The sequence below is a fragment of the Arachis duranensis genome, chromosome 6, assembly GCF_000817695.3.
Source record: "Arachis duranensis cultivar V14167 chromosome 6, aradu.V14167.gnm2.J7QH, whole genome shotgun sequence".
Lineage (NCBI taxonomy): Eukaryota > Viridiplantae > Streptophyta > Magnoliopsida > Fabales > Fabaceae > Arachis > Arachis duranensis.
Window position 1 is genome coordinate 68,869,330 of NC_029777.3, and position 13,702 is coordinate 68,883,031.

The following is a 13,702-nucleotide window of genomic DNA, read 5'->3' on the forward strand; positions in this document are numbered from 1 at the left end:
GACCATTTTCACTGAGAGGATGGGATGTAGCCATTGACAACGGTGATGCCCTACATACAGCTTGCCATGGAAAGGAGTAAGAAGAATTGGATGAATGTAATATGAAAGTAGAGATTCAAGAGGAGCACAGCAGCTCCATACGCCTATCTAAAATTCCCACTATTGATCTACATAAGTATTTCTATCCTATTTTATTTTCTGTTTATTATTAATTTTCGAACTTATCCATAATCAATTATTATCCGCCTGACTGAGATTTACAAGGTGACCATAGCTTGCTTCATACCAACAATCTCTGTGGGATCGACCCTTACTCACGTAAGATATTACTTGGATGACCCAGTACACTTGCTGGTTAAGTTGAACGGAGTTGTGACCACACATAGTTGTAAACCATGGTATTGGCATCTTGTTTTTTGGCGCCATTGCCAGGGAAAGAAAAAGCAATGAATTTTACAAAATGCAATAACATATGATTCACAATTTCGTCCACCAGTAATAAACAGCCCGTTCATGCCCATTCTCATCATCTTGTGCTAACATACACCCAATTATGTTGTTTGATGCTACAATGTATAATTTTAAGTGCTCATGTGGGTGAACGCTCGCCATAATCGGAGCCTTAGATAAATAAGCCTTAATCGAATGGAATGCTAGTTGATCCTCATCTGTCCATTTGAACTGTAAGTCATTCTTTAATTCTACTAAAGGCGCAAATACTCGAGTTCGATAAAAAAGATTCTAAATGAATCTTCTGAGGTAATTCACCTTTTCTAGGAAAGATTGCCCTTCTTTCTTCGATATAGGCACAGACAATGCTAGTATGGCATCATCCTTGCCTTTATCGATTGCAATTCCCTTTTTGTGAACAACAAAACCTAAAAAGTTTCCAGCCGACACCCCGAAAGCACATTTTAAGGGGTTCATTTTTAATCCCTTCTTCCTCGTAGCAACAAATTCCTTCCTCAAGTGATCAATATGTTGATTCACTGAAATCGACTTAACCATAACATCATCGATATATACCTCCATAAATTTCCCAATGAATTCATGGAAAATAGCATTCATTGCTCGTTGATAAGTTGCACCAGCATTTTTTAAACCGAAAGGCATAACCACCCATTCATAAGTACCTAATGCCCCAAGACAACAAAAAGTAGTTTTGGACACGTCATCTTCCACAATGAAGATTTGGTTATAACCTGAATAACCGTCCGTAAAACTTATAATTTCGTCTCCTGCTGCATAATCAATCAACATATCTGCAATCGTCATAAAGTATTCATCCTTTGGAGTAGCATTATTTAAATCTCGAAAATCAATGCATACTCTCAACTTTCCATTTTTCTTCATCACAGGAACAATATTCAAAACCCATTCCACATATCATGCAGTTCGAATAAATTTTGCTTTAATCAAACGTTCTATTTCTTCTTTGATTTTTTCATTGATTCCCGGAGCAAAACGTCACGGAGTTTGCTTCACAGGTCTAGCATTTAGTTTTAATGTTAATTGATGTTCTACAAGAGAACGATCAAGACCAGGCATCTCATGATAATCCCAAGAAAAACAATCTTCAAACTCATATAAAAGATAGAAGAGTTCAGTTTCAAAAAGGATCGACAAGATCTTTACAAATATATGTAATTTGAACATTATGAGAAGTCCCCAAATTAATTTCTTCTAAGGGATCTTGAGACTCAAATCCCTTAAAATATTCCTCATCTTTTACAGAATGTTTCTTAAAACTCAAAGGTTCTAGATCATTGATACAATCAAAAGAGAAATCAACAGATTCATTAGGAATAGGACATACTTGATCATTTACTAAATCAATATCAACTTGATTTTCAGTACAATGTACTTCTGCTATTAAATCAACAATATAACTTGTAACAATAGTTGTATTACATGAAGAAGAAAAATTTAAACTATGACTAAACTCAATCGATGGCATCGAGTTATAGCTACTAACAAAAGAACTTAAATTCCTACATGATTCCACTTTATCAGAAGAACCATCTTTATTTTCTACAGAAAGAGAATTACTTAAATAATTATGCCAAGTTACCAGGTAATCGGAAACTTCCTGAACCTGGTCCATAGAGCAATCCTTTAGAAAATATTTAAGAGAGACAATCCCAGCCAGTTGGGCTTACATTCAACTCTGGGTAACGCAACTTCACCGACAAGCCTTCCGAGGATAAGTAACAACCTTCACAATTATAAGAGTTCAGCGTCCTGTCAACATTCAAAGGCTTCAACTTAGGATTATACATCCTGAAATCAACATGCAGCTCTTTGATATAAAGATTTGAATCTGCCTTAATGACTTCAGACTTGCTATCCTCCGTCCAAAGAAGAACACTTTAATGCACAGTAGAAGGTACAACCCCTACACCATGGATCCAATCTTGCCCCAACAAAGCATTATAACTTGCTTTTGATGGAACCACCACGAACACAGTGTTTCGTTCGGATGATCCAACCTTTACACTCAGAGTGACTAGAGCTTTTGCTAGAGTTGAAGCCCCACTAAAGTCCATTACAGCAATGTTTGTGGGGACTAAATCATCGGGATGCTTTCAAACCTTCATCAGCATCCTCCTTGGTAAAGACTGATTGCTGCTCCACCATCAATCATGACTTTATTTACTTTGATCCCACTCATAGTAGTAGTTATATGGAGCGGGCGGAGATGAGACTTTTGTCTTTCAGTAGTCCTACGAAAATAACCCAGTTCATCCTCATATCAAATGAAGGAGAAAGCTTCCTCAGCCTCTATTTCATAATCTTCCTCTGGGTCACCCTCAAATTCCCCCAGATACTTAGTTGGAATAATCGAAATTGTTCCAACCATTTTGTTATCTCCTTCTTCGAAGTACTCTTCATCCAAATCGACTTCCTTTCCTTTATCAACTCTCGAAGACGGAGCTACTGCCTTGCCTTTCTCCATCCTTGCAGGAGATAGAATTCTCTTTGGGCACGTCTCTCCATTAGAAGGAAAGACAATTCGAGAATACACAGAAGGCATTGCCCCATTGCTTACATCTGCTAGAGGCTTCTTGTTTTGATTGAATTTTCTTCTTCTTCTACCTCTTGGATACCTTCTGGCTCGACCACGATAATAGAGATATTGGTTTCGAGGAGGTCCCCGATGTTCCCACTATGGGTTGCATTTATAAAGAGCATCTCGCTTCTGGAACTCCTGACAATTTTGAATCTATTGAACACCTATGACCTAAAACCGGCTCAATGGTGCAACCACATTCTGTTGAGGGGTCTTAGAACTTTGCCCCTCCAAACGCCTAATTGGATGCCTTTGTCGAGCTTGCTCTTCTCAATGAGCCACCTCCTTCTTCATCCTTTCTTTTTCAAAGATTGTTGCGGCTTCAGCATTGAAAACAGCATTACACCATGGACAAAGAGACATGTCTTGATCTTCAATCTTTTGCTGTACTAAGAAGTCCAACAAGCCATCCCATGCTTGAGGATACATCGACTGAACTTGTGACTCAAAATCATCAAGAGCCACATCAAAATCATAAAACATTCCAACCATGTTCACCCCAAAACATGGTTCAATGAAGCTAGCATCTACATCGAAAGGATCCACATCCACTTTCATTTCTTTTATTTCATTGTCAAATTTCAAATGTCTCTCCATTATTGCTTCTTGAATTAAGTCCCCGAAACGAACACAACTGTTACTCGAATGACTGGTTGGCTGGTGAAACTTGTAATAAGGTTTCCCTTTTAAATCTTTCACCAAAAGTAGAGTTCTACCCTCAGGCAGAATTAATTGTTTATCTTTAAGCAACACATAAAAAATCTGATCAGATTTTGAAATATCAAAACTATACTTTTTTCCACTTTTCAGTTTTGACTTATTCGACTTTTCATTACCAGGAAGCTTTTTAAGTAGAGAGAAGACATATGGAGGACCCTTCTTAAGTTTGGCCAAATCGATTTTTGAATTTGATTTATTTATTGAATTTTTAGTTGAATTTTGCTTGTTCTGTATCTTGATTTGAATTAATTAAAATAAATGATAGATGTTTTATTGTTATTGAATCTTTATTTGATTAAAAAGAGAAAAAAAGAACTAAAAGAAAAAGAATAATGTATTTGCTGTTGGCCTATTGCTTTGTGCATGAGACGATGATTTTATTGTTTAGATGAATATTACTTTGGGGAATGGTGGTGATTGAAATCAATCCTTATATCTTTCATTAATTCTGAACTATAATGGTGAATTTTTACTATTGCATTGATTTCAATTGTTGAATTTTTGCTCTTATACTTTGGTAATTCCTTATTTTGATGATAATGAGCTTGAAGAACTTCTCTAAGGACCTTCTCCTCCTGCTATTGATAATGAAAATGGTAATGCAGAAGCTTGTGAAAGTCGTGAAGATTTTATGATTGATGAAGAATAGAATGACTATTAAATGACTTGTTTTGATTTTAGTTAATTATTTGTTCATTATAGTAGTTTAGTTGGTTTATTTGCTACTTGAATTTATTTTAGTGTTGTATAAACTTGTGAGTTGTGAATTTGTATTTTGATTTTTGAGTTGAGTTGTGAATTTGTGTTGAGTTGCAACTTTTTACTTGTTATGATATATATTAATTATAGTTTTATGGGTAGTTTAGTTTATTTGGGATTTATTCCATTATTTGTGAAATTAATTTTGCTATCAAATTTTCATAAATTTTTATATTTTATGAGTTACGTTTACGTTCCGTCTTACGATTCAACGAATTACAATTCTAAACTAGCTTAGCAAGTCGAGGTAAAAATTATGAGTTCACTACCTTGCTCATATGTATTATTAATAAAGAGTTAGTATTTATAGGAGAACAAATTGGTAGCACCTTACTTCTAGCATAATTGATGAGCAGAAATTGAAGCACACAGATAGGGGTGTTCGCGGTGCGGTTCGGTTCGGTTTTAAAGAAAAAAAGTCATCCGATCCGAACGCTTAATTTATGTGCGGTGCAGTTGGATTGGATGAAATTTTTTTGGAAATCTGATCTGATCCGATCCGATCCGATCTAATCCGATAAAAAGTGGTTTGGATTGGTTTGGATCTGTGATTTGTTAAATAAAAAATAATAACTTAGTTTATAAAGTTAATAACTTGTCCAACAATCCAATAATAATAAAACGTTAATCTCATAAAACATTATAAAGCAACCTGTCCAAGTGTCCAACAATCCAACAAATTCAACAAGTCTTGATAAAATAGCAAAGTCTCAACAATTTCTTGATATTAAATTCTTCATGCTTAATTTTTTGCATACCAAGTACTTATGACATTGCCTTCAAAGCGTTCTAAATATTTTGAATTGTATGTTTTGGCCACCATGTGATTTAAATTCTTTAACTTTAACTGGTCAATTTCTTGATGTTTGACAATGTGCATTTATCTCAATACATTGTGTCACTTGATCATATGCATCCTTGTTTGTTTGTCTCAACCTACAAATTTTTTTGAAGTATTTCAAGCACACTAGAATTAGTGAAATATATACTTCTTTTGCCTAAATATGGCATAGCTTTCAATGCTAGTGTGTGAATTCTATCCCGCATGCAACATAGAATTCACGCACTATTTTCATTAATGTCACAACCTTATTAACTCACTTCATTTTAGTGATCATCACCTCATTTCAACAATCTATGCTTCCTTGCTTTTACATTTACTCGTCTTACTATCCTATTTTCTATCTTTCAGGATGACCTACTGATGAGCGGATAATTTATACACTTTTTGGCATTGTTTTTAGTATGTTTTTAGTATGTTTTAATTAGTTTTTATTATATTTTTATTAGTTTTTATTTAAAATTCACTTTTCTGGACTTTACTATGAGTTTGTGTATTTTTCTGTGATTTCAGGTATTTTCTGGCTGAAATTGAGGGACCTGAGCAAAAATCTGATTCAGAGGCTGAAAAGGACTGCAGATGCTGTTGGATTCTGACCTCCCTGCACTCAAAGTGGATTTTCTGGAGCTACAGAAACCCAATTAGCACATTCTCAATTGCGTTGGAAAGTAGACATCCTGGGCTTTCCAGCAATATATAATCGTTCATACTTTGCCCAAGAATTGATGGCCCAAATCGTTGTTTCAAATAAGCTTTAGAATTCCCGGCGTTTAATGCCGGAACTGGCACAAAAGTTGGAGTTAAACGCCCAAACTGGCACAAAAGCTGGCGTTTAACTCCAGGAAAAGTCTCTACACATGAAAGCTTCAATGCTCAGCCCAAGCACACACCAAGTGGACCCCGGAAGTCGATTTTTACGTCATTTACTCATTCTTGTAAACCCTAGGTCACTAGTTCACCATAAATAGGACTTTTTGCTATTGTATCTGTACCTCATGACGCATTACACATTTCTTATTGTATCTTCTACGGCATGAGTCTCTAAACCCCATGGTTAGGGGTGAGGAGCTCAGCTGTGTCTTGATGGATTAATGCAATTACTACTGTTTTTCATTCAATCACGCTTGCTTCTATTCTAAGATATCACTTCTTCCTCAACTTGATGAATGTGATGATCCGTGACACTCATCATCATTCTCACCTATGAACGTGTGCCTGACAACCACCTCCGTTCTACTTTAGATTGAGTGAATATCTCTTGGATTCCTTAATCAGAGTCTTTGTGGTATAAGCTAGAATTGATGGCAGCATTCAAGAGAATCCGGAAGGTCTAAACCTTGTCTGTGGTATTCTGAGTAGGATTCAAGGATTGAATGCCTGTGATGAGCAACTCCTGAGGCCTGGGCGTTAGTGACAGACGCAAAAGAATCACTGGATTCTATTCCAACCTGATTGAGAACCGACAGATGGTTAGCCGTGCTGTGACAGAGCGCGTTGAACATTTTAACTGAGAGGATGGGAGGTAGCCTTTGACAACGATGAAACCCTACATACAGCTTGCCATGGAAGGAGCCTTGCGTGCATGAAGAAGAAGACAGTAGGAAAGCAGAGATTCAGAAGATAGAGCATCTCTAAAACCTCAACCTGTTCTCCATTTCTGCAAAACAAGTATTTATTTCATGTTCTTTTACTTTTCACAATTAAACCTGAGAATTATTGATATCCTGACTAAGAGTTAGAAGATAACCATAGCTTGCTTCAAGCCAACAATCTCCGTGGGATTGACCCTTACTCACGTAAGGTATTACTTGGACGACCCAGTGCACTTGCTGGTTAGTTGTGCAGAATTGCAAAAGTGTGATTGCAATTTCGTGCACCACCTACCATAAGCAAAAAATAGAAGCAAAAGAAAGAACATGCAGCAGCCGGTTGATCCACCAGCTGAAGGTGGCAATTCGTGAAGTCGCCATACCCCATTTGCTCATCTTCAAATGCACCAAGGATGGTACAAACTTTTTAGTGTGGGGAGGTCGTTCGACCAATTGGCCAATTTTTGGGTGAAAATTTATAATCTAAACACTTTCACATTTCATTTACTCTTCTTCTATTACCGTGTTTTTTTAGAATTTTTAGTTGCATTTTCTTGGTTTGCATATATATAATAAGCTTAGTCAAAATAAGAAAATTTTCCAATGAATTTATCTATATGGCATTTCAAAATTGATTTGAGTAAAAAAATAATTTCATTGAACTTTCTTGAATTATATATATTGTGGAACATGTTTTTGAGTCAAGAACACATAAGCTTGTGAGTTTTTGAGTCTAATTGTACGGTTGCATTATATAACTATTATTTTCCTTCTTGTGTGTAGTTCTCTCTCTATAATTGTAATCTTCAATTTGTTTGGTTCTTTATGTCCAATTTATATGATTGAGTCCTTTATTTGATTTGAGCCCACTTACCCAAATGGCCTTACCCTTTTATCCACATTTGTTAACCAATTTTGAGCCCGTTTAATTCCTTTCGTACTTAATTTTAGCACATCACTACCCCTAAGTGAAAAATAATTAATACCCCTATTTGAATCTTTGATTAGCTTAGGATAGTGAGTGTGTGTGTGTGTCATTTAAATGTGAAAAAATTTGGGAACTTTGGTTGATGAAAATTTAGTTCATGCTCTTTATTGAAAAATTTTGAAAATTTGGGTACACATTCATTTATTAATTATGTAAACCATATGCATTCATCTTTTGTATATTATTATGTTATTGTTGAAAAAAAAGGAAAAGAATAAAAAGAAAACAAAATACCCCAAAGAAGAGTAATAATAACAATGCATATGTGTTGTGGTTGAAAAGAATGCATGAGTATATGAAAAAGTGAGAATCATGGGTAGCTAGGTATTGTGTTGGAATTACATAGGTTGTTATATGTTATGTGAAAAAATCTTAGACAGGATGATTAGAGGGGAATTAAGTGGATCGACCCTAAACACTTGAGCGATTAGAGAGTATAAACATCTGGCGAGGGATTTGATTGTTCAATTCCATCTTTTCACCTTTTATTATTTCTTATCTTGCAAGTTTTATATATTCTTTTACATGACTCAATCCAATATGGATTTGACTTGGTTTTTAATTGTGTATACATGCTTTCTTAGAAATTGATTTATTTTTTACTAAGAAGATACATATAGATAGTTAGATAGTATTAGTTAGAACAGTTCCATGCATTTAGATAGATTGCATATAGATAGTTTACTTGTATTGAATAAATGTTGATACCCCTTTCTTGTATCTTTCTTGGTTTAGCATGAGGACATGCTTGGTTTAAGTGTGGGGAGGTTGATAAACCCCAATTTTAGGGTTTATCTTATGTTGAATTTAGTGGATTTTATCAATTTATCTCACATTTATTCAATGAAATAGCATGGTTTTGTGAATTTCTCCTAAATTGTGCTTAAGAGTAAAAACATACTTTTTAGGCTCTTAAATTGCTAAATTTGATATCCTTTAATTTCCTTCGATGCCTTGATATATTTGCTCAGTGATTTCAGGCTTAGAAGGCAAAGATTGGATTGAAGAAATGAAGAAAAATCATGTAAAAGTGGAGAAGTCATGAAGAAATGAGGATTTGGAGAAACTCATGCCACGCGTACACATGCCTCACGCGTACGCGTGACCAGAGATTTTGTCAAGCGATGCGTACACGTGACTAACTTTAAGAAATCGTGGCTGGCGATTTCTAAGCTCACTCAGGCCCAAATCCAACTCATTTCTGAAGTATTTAACTAGGCCTATTTGACTTTCTCTCAATATGGGGATAACGTAATAGGCTTAACTCTTGGTAATTATTGTGTTATAATTAATGACTAGGATAGAAAACCTTGATTCTCAATCCTTGCCATGAATGCCTCTTTAGTATTTTTTATCTTTAGTTGTTCAATTTACTTTCTTGTCTTTTTATCCGCAAACCACCCCTTGAACCTCATAACCGATAACACGCATACCTCACTGCAATTCCTTTGACAGACGGCCAGAGATCTAATACTCTCGGTATTTTTATTGGTTTGCGCTCGTGACAAACAAAACTAAACTCTGATGCGGGTCAATTTTTGGGTTTGGAACTATACTTGCAACGAAGTGATTCTTTTATTGAGAAGAAATTCCGAACTGACGATTATCCTGCCATCAAGTTTTTGGCACTTTTGCCGGAGAATTACAATGTGGGCTTGTTATTGGTTATTGTTCATATGTTAATATTGTGAATAGTTTGCTCTTTGTTTGTTTTCTTGTTTGAGTTAGTACTTAGGATTCTCTTTGTTTCTTAATAGTTTTTGTTTTTGTTTTCCCTTTTCACTATGAATTCTCATCCCTTTGGCTATGAGTTTGGTTACAATTATGTTATAGGGAATGAAAGATTCAATGAGGGGTCACATTATGGGAATGGAAATCAAGTTAGGGAGGAGCCACATGCTTATATTCAACCTTCATGGTAACAACCTCCTCCGGTCTCTTACGGTTACAATCCATCCCATAATGTACACAATTATGAACTAACTCCTCAAAATTGTTGTCAACCTTACTCACAAACCACACCATACCACCAAACACCTCTATATTATCCTAACACATACCCACCATACCAACAACCAGATGAGCCATATGAACCATATTTAGGGCCACCATCATTCCAGCATCAATACTCCCATGAACCACAAATTTCACATACACGACCTCAATACCCTCACCACAAGGAACCACATTCTAACTATGACACCTTTCTCCAAAACAATAAACCCTCTTTTCCACCACCACCTTCATTGGATGAAGTTCTCTAACCTTTAATGCAAGAACAAAGAGAGCTTCTTTCCATTCTCCAAAGGCGAGAAGAAGATTTCCAAAAGATGGTTACTATAGCCGAAGCGGTGAAGCACCTAATCTCATTACGCTCATGCAATCAAGACATTCCCATTGACGAATGTGGAGAACAAACTGAGGAGCATAACGAGAAAGAGAACTTGGAGCTTCAAGGTGAAGAAGAGAAGTCAAAACAAGAATTGCAACAAGAGGAGGAAGTTAAGATAATTGAACTGGAAGAAGTGGTTGAAAATTTAGGAGATGTTGAGTGTAAATAGGAATCTAAAGTTGTAGAGCCTCCTTCCGTGGAGTTTGAAAGTGAGGTTGAAGAGGATAGTGTACAACCTGCAAAGCATATCCTGAATGAAGAATTGGAAGAAATGAGGCAAGAAACAAGTCCTCCTATTGATGATGATTTCGCATCAACATACGGTCCTTTTGAGCTTGGTGAATCCTTCCCCATTGAATTTGAATTTGATATTGAGGTAGATTTTTCTCAACCTCCGGTTTATCACTTGAATAATAGGAAAGAGTTAGAAGAAGTTGGTGAGGAAGAATTTGAATTTGAGGAAGATTGGCAAGAAGTGGAGAGTGAAGAAGCTTATCAAGTGCTTGAAGTACCTCAAAAAGGACAGTCGGGAGTGAAAATTGCCTTATCAAGACTGTTGGAAGCATCTCTTCCTAAGTCGCCATCATCCTTTACATTTGAGTCGGTAAAACTCCTGTCCTTAAACTTTATTATTCCACTTAAGTAGGGTTTGCTTGAGACGGATGGTCAACTTATAGCTCTTTGTGGAGTGGGAAGCAAGAGAGAGTTGGTTAGTGGTTGATAACACAATTTAAGGTTCATTATGGTTGATTCATCAAAGTTTAAGTGCAAAGGTTGGTGTAGTACTCAATTGAAGGGATCTAGGAGAGTTTGGTGCTTAAATGAGAATTCACAAGTCTTGTCACCCGAATTGAACTATGGTAATCAAGAAGAAGACTGGTGCAAAAACAAGATTTGGGATCCCGGAATTCACTTCAACAATCAACAACTAACTTTGGGATCTTGTAACTTGTTTAAATTTTTTTGAAAGCTTTGTGCGCATAATTTGGGATCCCGGTGGACATTGGAAATTGGTGCACGAAATTGTGATCATCAATGGCGCCATCAACATGGTACGCACAATTGTAATCTCAGCTATTTATCACAACTTCGCACAACTAACCAGCAAGTGTACTGGGTCGTCCAAGTAATAAACCTTACGCGAGTAACGGTCGATCCCACAGAGATTGTTGGTATGAAGCAAGCTATGGTCACCTTGTAAATCTTAGTCAGGCAAACTCAAATGGTTATGGAGGATGTATGAATAAAACATAAAGATAAAGATAGAGATACTTATGTAATTCATTGGTGAGAATTTCAGATAAGCGAATGGAGATGCTTTGTCCCTTCCGTCTCTCTGCTTTCCTACTGTCTTCATCCAATCCTTCTTACTCCTTTCCATGGCAAGCTGTATGTAGGGATTCACCGTTGTCAGTGGCTACCTCCCATCCACTCAGTGAAAATGTTCAACGCACCCTGTCACGGCACGGCTAATCATCTGTCGATTCTCAATCAGGTTGTAATAGAATCCAGTGATTCTTTTGCGTCTGTCACTAATGCCCAGCCTTCAGGAGTTTGAAGCTCGTCACAGTCATTCAATCATTGAATCCTACTCAGAATACCACAGACAAGGTTTAGACCTTCCGGATTCTCTTGAATGCCGCCATCAGTTCTAGCTTATACCACGAAGATTCGGATTAAGAAATCCAAGAGATAAACATTCAAGCCTTGTTTGCTTGTAGAACAGAAGTGGTTGTCAGGCACTTGTTCATAAGTGAGAATGATGATGAGTGTCACATAATCATCACATTCATCATGTTCTTGGGTGCAAATGGATATCTTAGAACAAGAATAAGCCGAATTGAATAGAAGAACAATAGTAATTGCATTAATACTCGAGGTACAGCAGAGCTCCACACCTTAATCTATGGGGTGTAGAAACTCCACCGTTGAAAATACTCTTGGAGTTAAACGCCAGCTTTTGTGCCAGTTTGGGCGTTTAACTCCCATTCTTGTGCCAGTTCCGGCGTTTAACGCCGGGCATTCTTGAGCTGATTTGGAACGCCAGTTTGGGCCATCAAATCTCGGGAAAAGTATGAACTATTATATATTGCTGGAAAGCCCAGGATGTCTACTTTCCAACGCCGTTGAGAGCGCGCCAATTCGACTTCTTTAGCTCCAGAAATTCCACTTCGAGTGCAGGGAGGTCAGAATCCAAAAGCATCTGCAGTCCTTTTTAGTCTCTGAATCAGATTTTTGCTCAAGTCCCTCAATTTTAGCCAGAAAATACCTGTAATCATAGAAAAACACACAAACTCATAGTAAAGTCCAGAAAAGTGAATTTTAACTAAAAACTAATAAAAATATACTAAAAACTAACTAGAACATACTAAAAACATACTAAAAACAATGCAAAAAAGCGTATAAATTATCTGCTATTTTTCTTTCTATTTTTCATTCTGTTTTTTCCTTTTCAATTGATTTTGTGACTTTCCATGATCATTAACCTACAGAAAACATAAAATAACAAAAGAAAATAGATAAATATAATAAGATTGGGTTGCCTCCCAACAAGCGCTTCTTTAATGTCATTAGCTTGACAGAGGGCTCTCATGGAGCCTCACAGATGCTCAGAGCAATGTTGGAACCTCCCAACACCAAACTTTGAGTTTGAATGTGGGGGTTCAATACCAAACTTAGAAGTTGGTTGTGGCCTCCCAATACCAAACTTAGAGTTTGACTGTGGGGGCTCTGTTTGACTCTGTTTTGAGAGAAGCTCTTCATGCTTCCTCTCCATGGTGACAGAGGGATATCCTTGAGCCTTACACACAAAGGATTCATCATTTACTTGAATGATCAATTCTCCTCTGTCCACATCAATCACAGCCTTTGCTGTGGCTAGGAAGGGTCTGCCAAGGATGATGGATTCATCCATGCACTTCCCAGTCTCTAGGACTATAAAATCAGTAGGGATGTAATGGTCTTCAATCTTTACCAGAACATCCTCTACAAGCCCATAAGCTTGTTTTCTTGAATTGTCTGCCATCTCTAGTGAGATTCTTGCAGCTTGTACCTCAAAGATCCCTAGCTTCTCCATTACAGAGAGAGGCATGAGGTTTACACTTGACCCTAAGTCACACATAGCCTTCTTAAAGGTCATGGTGCCTATGGTACAAGGTATTGAAAACTTCCCAGGGTCCTGTCTCTTTTGAGGTAATCTCTGCCTAGTCAAGTTATCCAGTTCTTTGGTGAGCAAAGGGGGTTCATCCTCCCAAGTCTCATTACCAAATAACTTGTCATTTAGCTTCATGATTGCTCCAAGGTATTTAGCAACTTGCTCTTCAATGACATGTTCATCCTCTTT